Genomic DNA, 19,512 nt, shown 5'->3' with positions numbered 1-19,512 from the left:
ATATATGCAATTACCTTTGCAGGTTTTCTGAATTTTTCTAAACTATGTTTTGATCCATATTCAGAATCCACAGTTTTCTCTCTGGATGTAGATGGTACTTTCCAAGACAAGTGTATTGGAATTACCTTGAATCATCACATTATTGAAAAAAAAAAAAACGTCCTTCACAGTTGATTACCACATAATCTTATTGTTGCTGTATACAATGTTCTCTTAGTTCTGCTCACTTCACTATCAGTTCATGTAAATCTTTCCAGGCTTTTCTGAAATCAGTCTGCTCACCATTTCTTAGAGAATAATAATATTCCATTACCTTCATTTACCATAACTTATTCAGGCATTTCCCAACTGATGGGCGTTGATTCAATTTCTAATTCCTTGCCACTACAAAAAAGGCTACCACAAATATTTTTGCACAAGTGGTCCTTTTCCCTCCTCTATGCTCTCTATGGAATACAGACACAATTGAGATACTGCTGGATCAAAAGGTGTGTAATAGCTTGAAAGTCCCTGGGCATAGATGCAAATTGCTCTCCAGAATGGTTGGCTCATTTCACAACTCCATCAACAATGCACCGGTATCCCAGTTTTCTCATAACAAGGGCATTAATTAATCCTTGTGCCTGTCATTAGGATGGATCACATCTTGATCAATCCAGTTCAATTTGATTTAATTCAATTTAGTCCAACTCAATATAATGAAATCCAAAACACACACTTATTAAGCCTATTATAAATATCAGATATCATTGAAACAAAAGCAAAAGGAAAAACATTCCTTACTCTGAAAAAAGCCAAATTCTACTGCAAAAAGACAAAAAAGCCAATCTTATTTTTAAAGCTTTCTTGCGAAGAAAATTTTCTAACTTCTCTCAATTGGATCATAGGATTTAGAATTATAAGGGACTTTACAAATCATTTATCATTCTATATTTTACAAAGAAATCTGAAGTCCAATGAAATTAAGTGACTTGCTTAGTTATATTAAACAATTTGTGAACCACCTCCACTATCAGGAATCTTTTTTGCTTTTTGTCTTGGGTATGGATGACTTGAAAGTTTTGTCCAAATTACAGACACAGAGATTCTCCTGGGCTATCCTGATGCCCAAGAAGCAGCCCCCTCACTTGATATTTGTGGTGTCCCCAAAGTCAAAGTGTAGTTTTAAAGTTTAATAGCTTTAAAGCTTAAGTTTTTAAGCTTAAGTAGCTTAAAACTGCGTGAAGAATTTTGGGACATCCTGCATTTTCAAGTTTTGACTTCAAACATTACCAAAGTGTTTTGAACACTGTAAGCTTTAGGGACAATAAAACTGATCAGAAAGACACACACTGAGGTTAAATACCATTGGTTTCACAATGAGATTATTTATTCTTTTTTTTTAAAAAGAGGATTTCCCTTGTCTTCCTTAGGTTCTGATCAGTCTCAAAAGGTGTTAATTATTCATGTTAATTGTATTCTCTGTTTTAGCAATGTTTTTTTCTAATTCATGGTGAGTTAGTTGTGTATGCAAAGCTAAAATAAAGTAGATGCCTTGGTCTTTCCTGGCTGACCCTTTCATATCAGTGACCTTTCTGGACTGACTGTACTTTCCCATTATGTTTTTTTTAATGCTATGTAACCCTTCACCTGAAAAGGTCACAAATGACATTGTATTAGTTTGACTCTCACTTTCAAAGAACAGAAAAATGGTTATATCTATCTATATATAAATTATATCTATAATTTAACCTTGTGCCCCTACTACCAGGAAAATCTACTCAATCTAGGAAGAAGTGAGAGACTCAAATCATCTAGATATGTTGTATGTGACAAAATTTGATATTTTCAACATGGCTTACACTGTGTTCCTCACAGACTTGTATGTGGCTCACCAACTTTGTCCTTACCTTGACAATCCCTCTTTTTTCTCTTATATTCTCTTTTTCTCTTATATATTGAATTATTTGATCAAACATGTTCTCTTTTCTTTAAATGGATTTGTGATTTTATTATTGTGTGCCATATCTGCTGAGAAAAATCTCTCTGTTGTTTTTGAAGCTTAAATAATTGTCTGAGGCATTGAGAGGTTAAATTGCTTGCCCAGGGTCACAGAACCATTATGTGGCAGAAACAGAATTTGATCCCAGATTTTCCTAATGTTTAAGCTGGGTCTTTGTCTACTAAGCCATGTTCCCTCTCTCTTTTTCCTTTTGAGTTTTCAGCTTCTCAAAGACATCCTTAATAATAATGTCATCCTTCGAAAAGTAGAGAAACCCACCAAAGAGTTGTGTTATTCTGAGCTTGAGTCTGACTAACAAGGAAGATCTAGTTTCTAAATCTTGTTTGTACATGATTGTTTTTATGTCTTCCCTATTATTCAAATATGAGATCCTTGAGAGCAGAAAATGCCCTTTGCTATTGTATCCCTGGTGCTTAGCACAGTACATAGAACAAATTAGTACAAGATAGAAACTTGTTGACTGATTGACTGACAAGTTATTCTATCCACCATATAGTTCAAGATAGAATCAGAAAAAAAAACCAGGCATACTCTGATATAGATCCTAAAATTTGGGAGACCAAATTCCAAAAGGTTCAGGGAAAGGATAAGTATGGATCATTGGTTTAATGTTGTACCACAGAAGTTGGCCTAAGAGAAATAAAAAAGCTCTTATAAATAAAATTCTGGAGAATCAAACAGAAATTAGTTAACCATATTGGAAGCAACCGAAAGAGCAAAGAAAGAATTGGACTGTTTATTTTTTTTTTGGGGGGGGTGAATGGGATGATAAATGACAATGGAAAGAAAGTTTAATATTTAACTTTTATTTTGCTTCTATTTTCTCTTCTAAGAAGAATGATCTTTGGCCCAGGAAGAACAGATAAAAGTGCTTAGCAGGATATGGAAACCCAAGAAAAATGAAAAGATGATAAGGGAATACCTAGCTATCATTACTGAGTTCAAGTCACCATAATCCAGGCACTGAAAGAATGAGCAGATATGATTGCTGAATTGCTATGACATTTAAATGATGGAGAATGGGAAAAGTGGCCCAGAACTGGAGAAAGATGAGCAACATTCAGTTATTCAGATCTTGAAAACTGCCAATGCATTTGCCTTCAGGCACAAAGCAAAATAAATCTAATCCTTATTATCTAAGAGAGTCCTTCAAGTGCTTACAGGAAGTTTTCATGTCCCCCCCAGACAGCTATCATATTCTCATAAGTGGGAGCAAAACAGCGATTGGCAGTCCTTGCTGGGAAAGGAGAAGAAACATTAGAGTTGGAGCAAGATGTTCCTCTTCCATTGCATGATCTCAAATTAGTCCCTCACTTTAACTTTCAATTTACATGTCTATAAAATGAGAAGTCTATACTAATTGCTATTTTCTAAAACAGAACTTCTTAAATGTTTCAGGGTTCTATAAAAGTTTATTTTAAAAAAATCACTGTCAGCACAGTATTTGATCGATCCATTTTCTTATCAATATAGATAATCCTTCCATTAGGCAGTTTGCAATTGATCCCCGTTTAATCATCCTGGAACCTTCTATTTGCCTTGTAACAGTTTTTATTCATGCTTAAAATATACTCCTTTCTCACCTCTGTTTCATGAAATGAGGGCCTTTGTATCCTCTGAAACTTTTTCTACGTGTGTTCCTTTTGGCTCATGAAATTTGTACGTGATCCTATCTCAAATCTGAGCAGAGGTATTTCTGGAAGTATTTGCGCATGCACAGTACAAAGTGCTCATGCTGTGAGTTTGGAGGCTGCAATGAAGTAGCCTGATGCAACAAGAGCAAACATTGACAGAAACACCTCAATTTATTACACATTTGATTTTGAATTGATTTTTGGTCATTGAGTGTAGAAACCTTTCACTGTTGCCAACTCTTTCACAACCTCCACATTCAGTTTACTTAACCCCATATGGAAGTGCAACCCACAGTTGAAGAAGCTTTGTTCTGAAATAATTTTTTTGGTCTTGTAAGATTAACTTCCTTTAGAAGGAACTTCTTGTTCTTCTTGTTCTTGTTCTTATTCTTGTTCTTCTTGTTCTTGTTCTTCTCCTTCTTCTTGTTCTTGTTCTTCTCCTTCTCCTTCTCCTTCTCCTTCTCCTTCTTCTCCTTCTTCTTGTTCTTCTTGTTCTTGTTCTTCTTCTTCTCCTTCTCTTGTTCTTGTTCTTCTTCTCCTTCCTCTTGTTCTTCTTGTTCTTGTTCTTCTCCTTCCTCTTGTTCTTCTTGTTCTTGTTCTTCTTCTCCTTCTTCTTGTTCTTGTTCGTCTTCTTGTTCTTGTTCTTCTTCTTGTTCTTCTCCTTCTTCTTGTTCTTCTCCTTCTTCTTGTTCTTCTTCTTCTTGTTCTTCTTCTCCTTCTTCTTGTTCTTGTTCTTGTTCTTCTTCTCCTTCTCTTCTCCTTCTTCTTCTTCTTGTTTTTCTTGTTCTTCTCCTCCTCCTTCTTCTTGTTCTTCTTGTTTTTCTTGTTCTTCTCCTCCTCCTTCTTCTTGTTCTTCTTGTTTTTCTTGTTCTTCTCCTTATTCTTCTTCTTGTTCTTGTTCTTCTCCTTCTTGTTCTTGTTCTTCTTCTTGTTCTTGTTCTTCTCCTCCTCTTTCTCTTCCTCCTCCTCCTCCTCCTTCTCGTCCTCCTCCTCGTCCTCCTCCTCCTTGTCCTCCTCCTCTTCCTCCTCCTCCTCCTCCTCGTCTTCCTCCTCGTCCTCCTCCTCTTCCTCCTCCTCCTCCTCTTCCTCCTCCTTCTTCTTCTCCTTCCTCCTCCTCCTCTTTCTTCTTCTCCTTCTTCTTGTTCTCCTTCTTCTTGTTCTTGTTCTTGTTCTTCTTCTCCTCCTCCTTTTCCTCCTCCTCCTCCTCCTTCTTCTTCTCCTTCTCCTCCTCCTCCTCTTCCTCCTCCTCCTCCTCCTCCTTCTCATTGTTGTTGTTCTTCTCCTCCTCCTCTCCTCCTCTCCTCCTCCTCCTCCTTCTCCTTGTTCTTCTTTTTCTTTTTCTCCTTGTTCTTCTTGTTCTCCTCCTCCTCCTCCCCCTCCTCTTCCTCCTCCTCCTCCTTCTCCTCTTCCTCCTCCCTCTCCTCCTCCTCCTTCTTCTCCTCCTCCTTCTCTTCCTCGTCCTCCTCCTTTTCTTTCTCCTTCTTCCCTAAGTATGTATACAAATCAGAATCAAAGACCAACAGAAAATAAATTGTTGTATGAGAAATGGAAGATGGTGACTTCTGTTGTTATGTTGGGAGTGCTTTATCTTCTAGCTCCTATTTTTATCCCAGGGTTCTTTTCACCATAATTCTCTCTCTCTCCCCCTATCCCTCTTCCTCTCTCCTTCTTACTCTTTCTCTCTGTCTCTCCCTCTGTTTTTCATCAATCTGCTTCTCCTTCCTCTCTGTTTTTCTATCTCTCTCTTCTTCTGTCTCTCTCTCTCTCCGGTTTTCTCTGTCTGTCTGTCTCTCATGTCTTCTCATAGGTCTGCTATTGTGAGAGGCCAGGGAATGGAAGAAGTTCACTCAATAATCTAGGATCCTTTCTATAACTTTTTTTGATATTGTGTAAGTACAAATAGACCATCTTTATTTTTTGCAATGTAACCATTCTATATTTTTAATGGTCATATGTTGCTCTGATGACATCCTTTGTGACTCTTCTGTGAATTTTTTTATTTGCATTGAGTTGAAAATCCGATCAGGTCCACCATGGATTTCTTAATTCTCATTGGGATGAGTCTCAGTTTTTAAGGGCAGTGATATTTCATGACTCAGTGCCATGCAACATCATAGGAAAAAGATTTCCTATGTTTTTTTGGTTATTGATTATTTATTTCAGGAAAAAATCTTGAGAGTTATGAATACAACTGAATTTTACCATTGACTCTTAAGTGCCCAGCACAGTGCTTGGCTCATGAGAAGCATTTGCTGATTAATGCTTGGAATTAGGAGAAACCTAGCTTCTAATCTTTCCTCTGACAATTACGAGCTATATGTGCAGAGAAAAGTCACTTAAAATTTCCAAAATGGCTTCCTCATCTCTTAAAAGAACATAATACCTGTAGTATTTACTTCAAAGGACTGTTGTAAAGATAAGATGAGGTGATGCATACAAAGTGCTCTACACATTTTAAAACACTACATAAATGCCAGTTGGCAAAAAATAGCCTGTAGCTTAGTTGGTGATAACTTATAAGAAATTTTGGATGGCCTTAAGCTTAATACCTTTGATAGGGAAGGGGATAGTTTCTCAAGAAGGCACATAGCTCTTAATTAATATTCATAGCAATTGAGAGGTATGATGTTGCTCACTAGAGAGCTACTAGATTGTCCCATTGATGTAATAGAAACGTATTGAGGACAATGGGAAAGCAATTAACAATGGAATATAAGGGCCATAAAGTTAGAGCATTCCCTAGTTTGTTGTAAGCTCTTGATGTAAACCAAATTATTTTCTGAAAGAGAAACAACATTGAATGTTCTGCTTTATTTCTTTTACAAACTGTGGACTCAGGGCTTTTCTTAAATGTCATCATTTGGGGAGACAAAAGGGGAGGATAATTCCAAGCAATTCCATTCAACGTGGATTTATTAAGTATCTATGATATATACTATATTTTACTAGCTTGCTAAGATAGTATGATTGGTGCTAGGGATACAAGGACAAAAACGGTCCAAGCTTTGCCCTCAAGGAACTGACAATTGACTTGAGTCGTGGGAAACAAAATGTACAGAGATAAGTAAATATATAGTATGGACAAAGCAAGTTCCAATTGACTGGTGGAAAGTATTATCAACTAGAATGATGAGGAAATGCTTGTTGTAGGATTGGGCAGTTGAGCTGGGACTTGATGCAAGTTAGATGATAACAGGTAGGGAAAGCAAGGTGGAGCAATGGATAGAACACCCATTCCAGAGTCAGGAGGATTGAGTTCAAATCTGTCCTGAGACATATGACATTTACTAGGTGAGTGACCTAAGGCAAGTCACTTTATCCCAAATGTCTCATCAAAAAATAATGGCAAAAGATGGGGGTAGAGCATTTCAGACACGAGGGACAGCCTGTGCAAAGGTAAGGAGATTGGGGGATGCAATGTTGTGTCCAAGAGAAAAGAAACGCACAAATTTGATTGGAAAGTAGAATGCCTAAGGAGGAATACTATGTAATTAGCCTATAAGGATCAACTAGAGTTAGACTATTTATAAAGGGCCTCTATTTCCAAAGAGAATAAATTGCCTTTATTCTAGAGGCAATAGGGACATGAGGTTTCTTCATAAGCTGGAGCAATGACATAGTTCAGATTTTTGCTTTAGGAATGGCAATTCATTTATTAAGTGGAGGATTATAATAGAGGAGAGAGGCTGGATGGAGGGGAACCAGTTAGGTTACAGTTAAAATTATCTACTTAGAAGGGGTGAAGGTCTGAATTATCTTGGCAGATGAGTAAATGGAGAGAACAGAATAAGTACAAGAGTTGTGAAGGTAGAATTAATGAGCCACTAACAATATAGGGCTCAGATTTTGAAAGAATATGACACATGTTGGATAGAAAAAAGCTTTTCCAGTAACATTGGCCATTTCCAAAATACTGTCTGTAAAATGTATTCATATAATTATAGTCTCTATTAAAAAACATGGATATTTATATTTAAATGTAATGGCGCAGCTTGCCCCATACTCCATTTCTTGCTTGGTTTCATCCAGGGCCAAATGCAGTCATCTTGATCTATATCTGGCCCTTGGACTCAGATGACTCTGGAGGGGAAAGTGAGGCAGGTGACCTTGCCCAGCCCTCCCTCACTTAAATCCAATTCACTTGTTATCACCTCCCTGATGTCATAATCCTCTTCGATAATGAAGGACAAACAACAACAACCACCTCTGGCTGCTCAGGACCTAACAATATTTTCAGCCTGTTTACATGACAATAACACACCTACATGCTTGGGGGTTTAATGTTTGAAAGCAGGAACCAGCTTTATAACTCTGCTCCCACCTTTGTTTAAAAATCTTGTTTCTGCCTTATTGAGAAATGTTTTTCTGACTAGCCAGCCCCGGAGAACAACAGTATATACATTGAGACAAAAATCAAATAGATTTAAAAATTTACTCTGATTAAGTCTGTTCTTAGTTTTCCTTTTCTTCCATTTTATTAAAATATATATGACTAGAAGAGAATAAGACTATAGAAAAAGGTGCTCCTGGAAATAAGCTATTAATTTGTGTGTGTGTGTGTGTGTGTGTGTGTGTGTGTGTGTGTATTCATAGAAACTCACAGAGAGTCTTTCTGCCATCTGATAGATGAAAAAGTCATAGAGATAAGGCTACCGATCTTGGGAATTATTGAAAGAGGCTGAATTCGGCTATCGAAGGTTCTACGATCATTCCATATGCAGCTGACTTCCAAATCCATATATCTAAATCTTAATCTCGTGAGTTGAGATCCTGTCTCATCTACTGTCTGCTAGTGAATAGTTTACCTAGCTATCTCATAGACATTTCAAACTCACAAATACAAAATGAAACCTTAAGTAATTTCTCCTAACCTCCCCCTGCCAACTTTGCTCTTTTTGTCAACAGCATCACCATACTTTCTACAATTCATGTTTGCATCCTGTAGTCTTCATTCTCTCCTTCCAAATCTAATGAATTAATATTTAATTTTACTTTTATAATATCTCTCACATTTATATCCTTTTCTCCTATCATAAAACCACCACTCTTATTTGAGTTCTCATGTTTTATTTGGGTTATTACAATAGCTTCCTATGACTCTTTTTCTCTTCTTTCCAATCCATCCTCCATAGAGTTGCTAAATTGTTATTATTGAAGCTCAGTTCCAACTTTGTTATTCCTTATTTCAAGAAGAGCCAGTTTCTCCCTATTGTTTCTAGGGTAAATACAGTTTTTTGGCATTTAAAACTCTTATACAATCTGGTTCCAACTGAACTTTCCAGGCTACTTTCACATCATTTCTTCTCTCACACTCTACACTGGACCCAAACTGGCTTGCTCCTGACATTGTACTTGCATCTATCTCTTCTCTGAGAATCAGTTCCTTTTTACTGCTGTGTCTTTGCAGTGGTCATCTCCCGTGTTTAGAAAATATTCCCTTCTTACTTCTTTGCTTCATACAAGCCTTTCCCTTTAAGATACAGCCAATGCATCTCCATTACCATCTTTGACCTAATGGGTTTCCTGGTCCCCCAATTGCTAATGCTCTATCTCCTAAACTAACTTGTCTTTAACAGGCTTGTGTATTTGTATTTTTAAATATTTATTCTGTATTTATTTCTATGTGTGTTTGTTGTCTTTCCCATTAAAGAATGAACTCTTTGTAATTAGGCTTTTTAATTGTTTGAATGTGTTTGTGTGTTGCCTCCCCCAATTCCATTGATTGTTAAAGTTGTTGATTGATCTCTAAGATGAAAGCTTCATACCACAATTATTTTAGGCATCCCACAATTGATGGATACCCACTCCTCTCACCTCTCATCCTAGTTTTTTTTTTTTTTTAATTTTGTCTATATTCTCTTTGTATTTTAGCAACTACCTTTAGGTTTCTACCTTTATGTTCACTGCTCTCCTTTGTCATCTTTAACTTCTTCCTTGCTCTTTCTTTGTTATTTAACTTCTCCAAACTAAAACCACCCTCTTCATTTCCATGTAAATATAAAATAATTTCTTAAATGTATTCATTAGCTATGACTGTTCAACTTATCTGGTTCCATGCTGTCTCAATCCAGTTACAAAGGAAGGCTGAACTAAGCTTCTTTATTTTTCTGTAGGGGTTAGAACATGTTTCCCTATAAATAGTGAAATCTGCTTTGTTATTTTTAAAACCTATTATTAGAAACCCTTTTTGATATGAGTACCCTTCATTACCACACAATCTGCCATCTTATCACTTAGTTATGAGATTCCTAGGGACAGAAAACTTCCCCAAATCATAATGGAATTCTCTGGTCCTAGTTCACCTTCTCAGTCACTGGTTTTTAACTAAGGTGTTTGAGATTTATATTGCTGCTTTTCTCACTCACTGTCCAAATTAATTATATCTTCTGTCTACTTTGGCTAATTGGATTAGAAAATCTTTCCATTTATAAGATGGCACTTATATGAGGATTTAATATGACCCTAGTTTTTTAAATGATGCTACTTGGGGAAAAATCCCAACATTTAACCTTCCTTTTTGGGTAAATGTAGGATATTTATCATTTGTAATAAAAAAAGTTATTGATACCTTGCTATTTTTTCTACCTCTCGAGACTCCATTCCAGTTCAATCATGATATTGAGGGATGAAATAAAAGATGCAAATGGAAATCTCTAGAGTGTTTTCTCAATCCCTCTTCCAACCTGCCTGCAAACATGAGCAGTCCCTTTTCCACCTCAAATGGAATCAGTTATAAGATTCAATTACACAAGCTTTGGGAAATGGGATTTTTACTTTGGAATCCAACTATGCTTCTGAAATTTTTGCATACACATGTAAACCAAAATATGTATATTTATAGTTCTCTTTATGCCAGTAAAATTAAAATATACAGTTAACAAAAGGTTGTCCATGGGGCTTTGTACTGAGAAAAATAGTAGAATGGGGCCATCTTTGAACAAAGAGATTCAAATCCTCACTCTGACACTCACTAGCTGGAAACCCTCGCAGGTCCTTCTACTTTATATTTCAATTTGGCTATTAGTATAAGAGAGATAATAGTAATTTACCTGCTCTTTATACTATTGAGTAATATATAGATATGAGAATATAATCACCTACTGCCCTTTTTAATTTAAGCAAGTGTGGCATTTTCTTTGTAAATAACTGAATATGAGGATAACTGAATTGAAGAATTATTTGACAAATGTTTTCTGTAATTATTTCCTTCCTTATTTTATTTTATCCAAAAGAACCACATTTTTGATTATTATAAAATATGAGCTCCTTTCTCTCATTTTATTTTTTCTTGATGGCTTTTTTTTGGGGGGGGAATATGTTTTCTTTCACAATATGACTTTTATGGAAATGTTCTGTACAACTTCACATATGCTTTCTCAATGGCAGTGAGGATGAGGATAAGGGACAGAATCTGAGACCCAAAGTTTTAAAACAAATGTAAGAAATTGTTTTAAATGTAACTGGGCTAGAACACTGGAACAGGAGAACCTGAGTCCACATATGACCTCTAATATTTAACTTGTTCTAGCTGTGTGACCCTGGGTATGTCACTCAACCTCAACTACTTGCCAATAAATAAAAACTAGGGAAAAACAATAAACAAATAAATAAATAAATATCATAGGAAAGAAGAAAATAGAAGGCTGGAAAGAAGGAAGGAAACAAGGAAAGAAAGATGGAAGGAAAAAGAAGGAAGGAAGGAATGAGGGAGGGAAAGAAAAGAAAATAGAGGAAAGAAACAAAGAAGCATCAATAAAATACAAAAAAAAAAAACTCAGAAAAGCAAAACAAGTAAGTTCTGAACAGGGTAATTTTTTACTGTCTTAAAATTTTTAATATGTAATTACCAAAACAAAAACCCCCTGGAGAATAGACATTTAGAGACACCATTTCATAATTCTCTTTTTTAAATTGTTAAAAAATAAATATGAGCTAATATATAGATAGATGAGACATAAAAGATGGATTGACAGATGATAAATAGTTGACTAGATAGATAGATAGACAGACAGACAGACAGACAGACAGAGAGATACTATACTTCAATGAGTATGATTTAGTAGAAAGCAAATTGGGCCTTAGGTTCAGGACTGTTTAGCTAATTAACCAGGATTTATTAGCTAATGTGATCACGAGCAACTCACAACCTCCCTGAACCTTGGGCAAATCTTGAAAATTATGTTCAAAGACAGATTTTAATCAACCTGGTGAAAAGAATTCCCATACAGATGAAATCACAGGTCATAGACATATAAGCATTTGAAAAAATTAAAGTGAATTTTGAACTGCCATATTATAGGACTTGAGCCTTCAAATTTTTGCCTTCGCTCAGAGTTAATGAACAATCAAAAATTAAAGATTTGTTTTCTATCACAATCATACATAATACCAATGGATCACATGGTCTGGGCTTCTATTTTTTTTAAAATTAACTCAGTGCCAAATGGCTACAATAGCAGGTATTCATCTTTCTAGATTTCACTCCTACAGTAAAAGCCTGAGGAATGCATTGATGAAAAAAAAAAAGAGTTAAAAATGATCTTAGAAATTCTAGGTATTGAAAGAGTGCCATAACTGGAACCAGGAAGACTCATCTTTCTAGGTTCAAATCCAGCTTCATATACTTATTAGCTGTGTGATCCTGGGTATGCCATTTAATTTTGTTTACCTCATTTTCTTCATCTTTAAAATAAAGTAGAGATGATATATCCCAATATATCTGCCAAGAAAACCCAAAATGAGGTCATGTAGAGTCAGACATCAGTGAAACAACTGAGCAACAACAACATGTGCCAGATACAATGATAAATGCTTTACAAAATATAATCTCATTTAAGGGTATTAAATACCCTTTTTAATAATAAGGTATTTAATACCCTTAACCCTGAGAGATATGGTTTTTATTATCCTCATTAAACAGTTAAAGGAATAAAGGTTAAATAACATGCCCAAGGTCAAACTGCCAGTAAGTAACTGGATTTGAATTCAGATTTTCCTGACTCTAGGCCCAGAGCTCTAACCATTCTACAATCTTACCCAGCCAAGTGTGAAAATGGAATTAACCTTCTCGGCTGACATCCTCTTCTGATGTTGACTGGAGTCTTGAGCAGATTCTCCTATGCTAAAAAGTCTTTGAGACTATAGGACAGGCAATAGATTAGCTAAATTCAGAGAAACATATCAGTGTATAGGCCAATGGATAATTCATTTTGAGACTACAATTCCTAAGGGTCATTTACTAAGTCAGAAAAGTCAGATATCTGGCATCTGTTTCAACAGAATCATAGAACCTGGAAACACTAAAATATAAATAGTTCAGTTGTACATTAGCTTAGAACTACTTTTTTTTTTAAATCTAGACTGTTGGGGAGCAAATTTTATTTGATTCTATTTTATTTTAAACCTGAGTGTAGATTTTATTTAATTTCTATTCTGATTTCATTTATATTTCCTTGTGGTTGATGGAAGACCTATGGATTATTGCTCGGTATAGGCAAAGAACATCTCCTTTCCAAGATATTTTACTGTGCTTATTTAATTTAATTCAGTTCATAAACATTTATTCAGGTATAAATTATAGCAGCATGTTTGAGAAAAAATGACTTCTCAGGGCCTTTTCTAGCTCCAGATCTGTGATTTGGAGATCTCAGGAATACCACTGGAAAAAAAAATGGATTTAAAGAAGACAGACTTTATTTTAGGGAAGAGCTTGAAATCATTAAAGAACTTGATTCTGAGGTAGGTGAGATAGGCAGATGTTACAATAGGAAGCTCTGGTTACATTGGTAGAACTCTGAACAAATGGTAGAACCATAGACCTAGAATAGATTGTGCTTTTTGTTAAACCAGAAACTTGATTCTGCAACTTCCACGGAACTTAGCATATAGGAACATTAACATGTTATCTCTGGGAGAGTTCTTAATAGTAATAAAATTTAATTCTTCACTTAAGAGATCAGGAAATTGAGACCCATTTTCCTCTTAACTCATTTTCCTACTACTATACTTCCCCACCTTTATTCTATCTATTTTATAGATTTGAAAATGAAGCCCAGAGAACAAAGATCACTTGCCTGAGGTCATGCAGCTAGTATGGGATTTGGAACTAGAATGTCAGGTTATTGATTATCAGATGACAAGGTTACTGTTTTATCTCTTTTCATCCCCAAATCATAGCAATGATTTTTAACATGAATAGGTTATTTCTTATTCTATGCAAGTATTATAAGTTTACATCATTGTATATTCATAAAGATAAGCATCTTTTCATTGCTAGCAATATGCTAGCTGCAGAATAGATACTAAAAACACAAATTCTCCCTATGGGCTTATGACCTAATAAGACACATAATAAAGACAGAAAATGAGTAAGGAAAACTTAGCCAATTCTCCTAGGGTAGACATATTTGGCATCTAGTTTCAGTTTTTATAAGCATTTCCTGACCCACTCTTTGCCACCCTCCCTCTTCCCATTGAACCTTCAAGACCTCCTCCAAAGACATTTAATGTGGATATGTTATAATTTTATTTTTCAGCATAATTTTATCATAATGGTCATATTTTTGTGTATTCCTTTTCTAATTGAAAAAAATAATGATACTACCACAATGCAAAGCATCATTCAAGGCAGGATCATCATTTTTAAGGATATAATCAAGAGTAAAAAAATCTTTGCATTTTATTTGGTACTCTATATATTCAAACCTCTGGGAAAGGAGGCATCTGAAATTCCTAAAGAGGAGCTGGAAGAATCTCAAGGGCAAAGTTACTTAACTGGTCTGATTTCTTATCTTCTTTATCTCTTCCACTCTCTACCTCTCTTCACTTTTTTTTCCTGGTGAAAAAGTTATTAGATAAGGGGAAATTTTCTATATAGCTACAATACTGTAGCATCTCTCTTGTCCCATGGAGAAAAAAAAACAAAATAAAAAAACCCATCATAAAGTAAAGAGTGTGGGTAGGAGTTATTTTTTCTTATTTCAAGATTTAGGAATATAGCCTTTGAATATCTGTGAAGTACTTTATAATCATTGTCTCATTTGAATCTCATGACAAGTTTCTGATGTAAGGGCTATAAATATTATGATCCTCGTTTCACAGAGGAGGAAGCAGTACTTGGGAGAAGTAATAGGTCATGGGATTATGGGTTTAGAACCAAGAGTGACCATATGGGTTGTCCAATCCAAGTTCCTTATTTTAGTTATGGAGAAACTGAAAGTCAGGGAGAGGTTAGTGACTAGAAAATTTTTGTTTCCAAAAACTGTGATGATGGTGTTTGTTTATTAGTGGAACTGATGTAGTGAATAGGGTAAGTTATAAAAGAAAGTCAAGGAATGACAATATCATTAAAGAAGTGGGATCTTTCTTCTGAGGACAGAATGCAAATATGGAAAGTAAAATGCTGAGTAGGAGACAGCTTTGGGATGGCAAGTGAAAAAGGTTCCACTATGAGATAGTGTTTACATTGTAATATCTCTTCTCTGTTTTGCAGCTAGTTGTCTTCTTTTGAAAAAGGTTGACTGTTACGACTTTTGAAAAAGGTTGAAAAAGGACTGAACTTGAAACAAAGGATTCTTACAAGGTACTAAGTCAGTGGAATTGATAGAGACGATAGTTATCTAATTTAGCATGGTTCAGTACGATTGATTTAATCCTACAAGGAGATGTTATGGGCCAGAACTTGAAACAAGGTATTAAGTGAAATTGAGGAGACAATGGTTAAATCTAGTTTAGCATTGAGTTTATCCTACAGCAAATGATGGTTTCCTACTGATATAATGATTGGTTTGTACTCAGTGTGGGGAACATAAACTAGAAGCCTCAGCCAGGGAGATTCAGAGATTCAGAGACAAGCGGACAGAAGGCTGGAGCACAAGCCCTTGGACTCAGACAGATTCATCCCATCTCACACTACCGTGGTGGCAGGCTCTCTTCCTTCACTTCTCCACTGAAACCAAGATCCGGAAGGCCTCCAGAAAACTAGCCATTCCCCAAGTGGAGACACTTTCAGAGACAATAAAGGATTTGGACTTTAACACCTGGCTGCTCTTGTGATTATTGAACTGAAATGAAGGCTGCTTCCAGAGACCCCAAGAAAACCCAACGAGAGAACATTACATTTTAGAGAGAACATTACAGCTGATGAAATTAAAAATATGTATATAAAAGTTCCTTAGAGGAATAAAGTGGAAAAAAGGAGAGAATAAGACTATGTGTCTGATTAACCAGGTTTGTTTTCTCCCCCACCCATATACACCATCTGCTGGGAATCCCATGATTAAGGATTCTCTTCCTTAAAGGAAATGTGCATGACTTAGTCTATTTAAACATGGTTTACAATTTTTTCAGTTTACTTTGCATCAGTAGATGTTCTATCAGAGGTACCTGAAACTTGGTTCTTCATTTTCTGGAGGTGCTATGATTAGTAAGCCTCTCTTATGTTAGGCAGGCTATAGTTTTCCTCAGTCAGTATTTTCTGCCAACAGATATGAAGCTCTTTTTGTCAATTCTTTTTCAGAATTCTCAGGCAATATAAAATTCTCTTCATATCTTTTTATTTAATTGTATTAGCCAATGCTCTGCTTAGTTATTTTCCCTGAGTTCAATTGTTACCAATTTTATGGTCAGAAATAAATTTTACTTCTTAGATCTTAATCTTCCCCACTCTGAATTAAATATTCTCAGTGCTCTTCTTCCTAAAATGGAAATTGATCTGAGTGATATTGTGGTAAGAAAACAGCTTTAATCTTTTACCATTAGCCCCTCATTCTGTGCAAATAGTAATAGCTATATTAGGCTAGAGAAGGCTGAAATATATTGACTTGTATTCTAACCTTGTTTCCCTCCACAACAGTATCATAATCTGTCTTCTCAAGGCTGTTTATTATTATTATTGCTAACGTATAGTGCTTTAAAGTTTGTAAAATGCTTTATATAACTCATTTGATCCTCATAGAAGCCCCATGAGGAAAGTGCTATTATTATCTTCATTCTATAAATGGGAAAACTGAGGCATATAAACTTTAATTGATCTGTCCAAGATTCATTACATAGTAATGTGTCTGAGGTAAAGTCTAATCAATGACATATATATGTGTGTGTGTACACATATGTATACGTGTATAAATATAATATGTATACATATTTGTAAGAATGCGTAATCTCTGACAGAAAAGAATTGGAGTAGGAGAAAACCTTATAGCCTGGAGCATATTACTGAGGCTTTTCAAAATACAAAGGGAAAATTGAATCATTTAATAACAAATGTTGCGGTAGCTTTTTGTGGCAATATGTCAAGAATCTAAGAGTTCTTCTGGCAGTGCCCGCACCGTTTACAACCCATTTGCAATAAAATAGATAAGTTTTAAAGAGTTGCCTGAGGCTGTGTCCATGATTTCATGGCTAATAACTGTCCAAGGAAACTATACATAGAGAGAATTTGAACTCACACCTTCCTGGCCCCAAGTGTCATTCCGTCTGTCATGTGACATTGCTTTTCTATTACTTGCATGTTTTCTCCCTAAAACATATTGGTATTATTTTAGAATTCCCCTGCTGCCTTATGGCAACAAATACTTTCATGTGTTTAGGGCTCTAGAATTGATTCATTCCTCATATTCACATAAGATTCACAAAGTGCTCTATTCACTTTATTTCATTTCAGTCCCTTACAAGGTAGATAATGTCCTTTTAATATCTTTATTACAAATGAGAAAATTGAGACCCAATAACATTGTGACATATCCATGGTTACATATTTTGGTGGGAAAGGAGCTGTTATTGAAGCTCAGGTTACTTGACCACACTAAAGGTAGCAAGATGGACAATCCTAGAGTCAGGAGGATTTGAGTTCAAATGTGGCTTCAGGTACTTAACCTTTCCTAGCTGTGTGTCTTTGGGAAACTCAATAGACCCCAGTTGTCTCTCAAAAACAAACAAAAATATAACATATTAACTCTTTTGGACATAACAATGTATCAGGGACCTCCATGATGTGACTATCCTTTTCCACAAACTCATCCATACTTAGCCCTCCAATGTGACTCATCCACATCATGGCACATGTTGCCACAAGGGGTCCGGCCATCCATCTCACAAAGATATCCATGGAACACAAGAACATTTATCAATTTTCCTTCCCTCTTACTGTAGAACTTCCTTTCTTTTGGGGTTGTACATTTCTTTGATGATATCCTCTGAAGTGGACTTAATACTTGTCCAAGGAGGGAAACGTCTGCGATTCGTGGAATAATTAATTTACTCAAGGTTACATAGAAAGTTAAATTCTTGCTACTATAAGCTACTATTTTTTTTTCCTAGCAGTGTTCAGTCTGATGCTTAAAACTAACAATTAGTGAAAATGTAATCATTTTCAGTCCTTAATAAAACCAGAATAAATACTGTCCTAAAATGTCAGGTATTAGCAATAAACTTAGATCAACTTTTCATTACAATCTTAAATTTAATATTTGACATTTATGAATGAGTTTCTAGCAGAGAACAATAATATTAATAATTCTTTTTGGATTGTGATTTTCCTAATCAGTTTAACACTAATACTTTGGTTCTTTAGCCTCTGAGGTAGGAGAGAAAAGCAGGATTATGGAATTTAGAAGTGAGAGAGGCCATAGAGGTCATGTAATTTAACATCCTCATTATAGGGTTTATTTTTTATAGTTGTTATAGTTTCTCCTGTGCTACACTGAAGCATGTGTTGTTCTGGCCACTGGAGAGTTCCCAATTGCCCAAGGTTACGGAGATTGAAAGTACTCTAGCTACAAGATTCACACCTACACTCTCTGACTCCAAAACCAGGAATTTGCACTATACCACAAACAATGAGATTATAGTACTTCCAAAGTACCGAAGATGGAATGAAGGAGATGAATCCAAGTACACTTGTCAGTCATTCCACCACCATGAGAACAAATGATCAAAGATATATGAGAATACATCCCAAAAGGTTAAAAACAGAAGCAACAAATATCAAATATAACTATCAAAAAGTCACTTGTGTTGGAAAGCACATAGGATGCATTGGGCAGTCTTCAAAGAAAATTCAGAAAATCTAAATCTTTTTTTTTTTTTTTGATGAGTTGGGCCTGACTTTTTGTGATCCTATTTGGGGTTTTCTTGGCAAAGAACAGGAGTAGTTTGCCATTTTCTTCTCCAACTCATTTTACAGATGAGAAACTTGAGGTGAACAGGATTAAGTGACTTGTACAGGGTCATACAGCTAGTAAATGTCTGGGTCATATTTGAACTCAGGTCCCCCTGACTTCAGGGCTATTGCTCTATACACTGAAGTATCTAGTTACCTCCAATCTTAATCTAGCAGGCACCAAAAAGACCAACTAATCCAACTCCTTCATATTAAAGAGGAGGAAAATGAGCATCAGAGAAGTGTGTCCTTAAAAGTTTACCTCTGTGGAGAAAGAAATCCATAATTCATAGAATCTTGAAATAAAAAGATCTCACTTCTGATTTGTGATGTCATTTTATGTGAGGAAATTTGGGCAGAAAAAGGCTGTGTGGTTTGTCCAGGATTATATAATTAATACATGTCTAAGAGAATGGATTTCAACCTAAATCTTTGTGATTCAACTACACTGCCCTCTCCACCTACTAAACTTTGCCCAGAATGTTTTTTATTCTACACAAATGCCTCCTGAAGGGAAAGATAGCTAGAATTTAGATTAGATGTTCAGGACCAGATCTTGGACAGAAGAGGAAGGAGTAAAGAGTCTGGAAAGAAAGAACTTACTGGTAATACTTATTTCTTGGGAGAGGGCTGGCTCCATGTCCTAGAAGAAGATGTGATATAAGCTTTATCACCTCCATTAGAAGTTAGCCAAAGGGAGTAGATTGCTAATTGAG

Source organism: Antechinus flavipes, chromosome 6, assembly GCF_016432865.1.
Source record: "Antechinus flavipes isolate AdamAnt ecotype Samford, QLD, Australia chromosome 6, AdamAnt_v2, whole genome shotgun sequence".
Classification (NCBI taxonomy): Eukaryota; Metazoa; Chordata; class Mammalia; order Dasyuromorphia; family Dasyuridae; genus Antechinus; species Antechinus flavipes.
The sequence above is the reverse complement of the archived record's forward strand: the minus strand, read 5'-3'. Positions refer to the sequence as shown.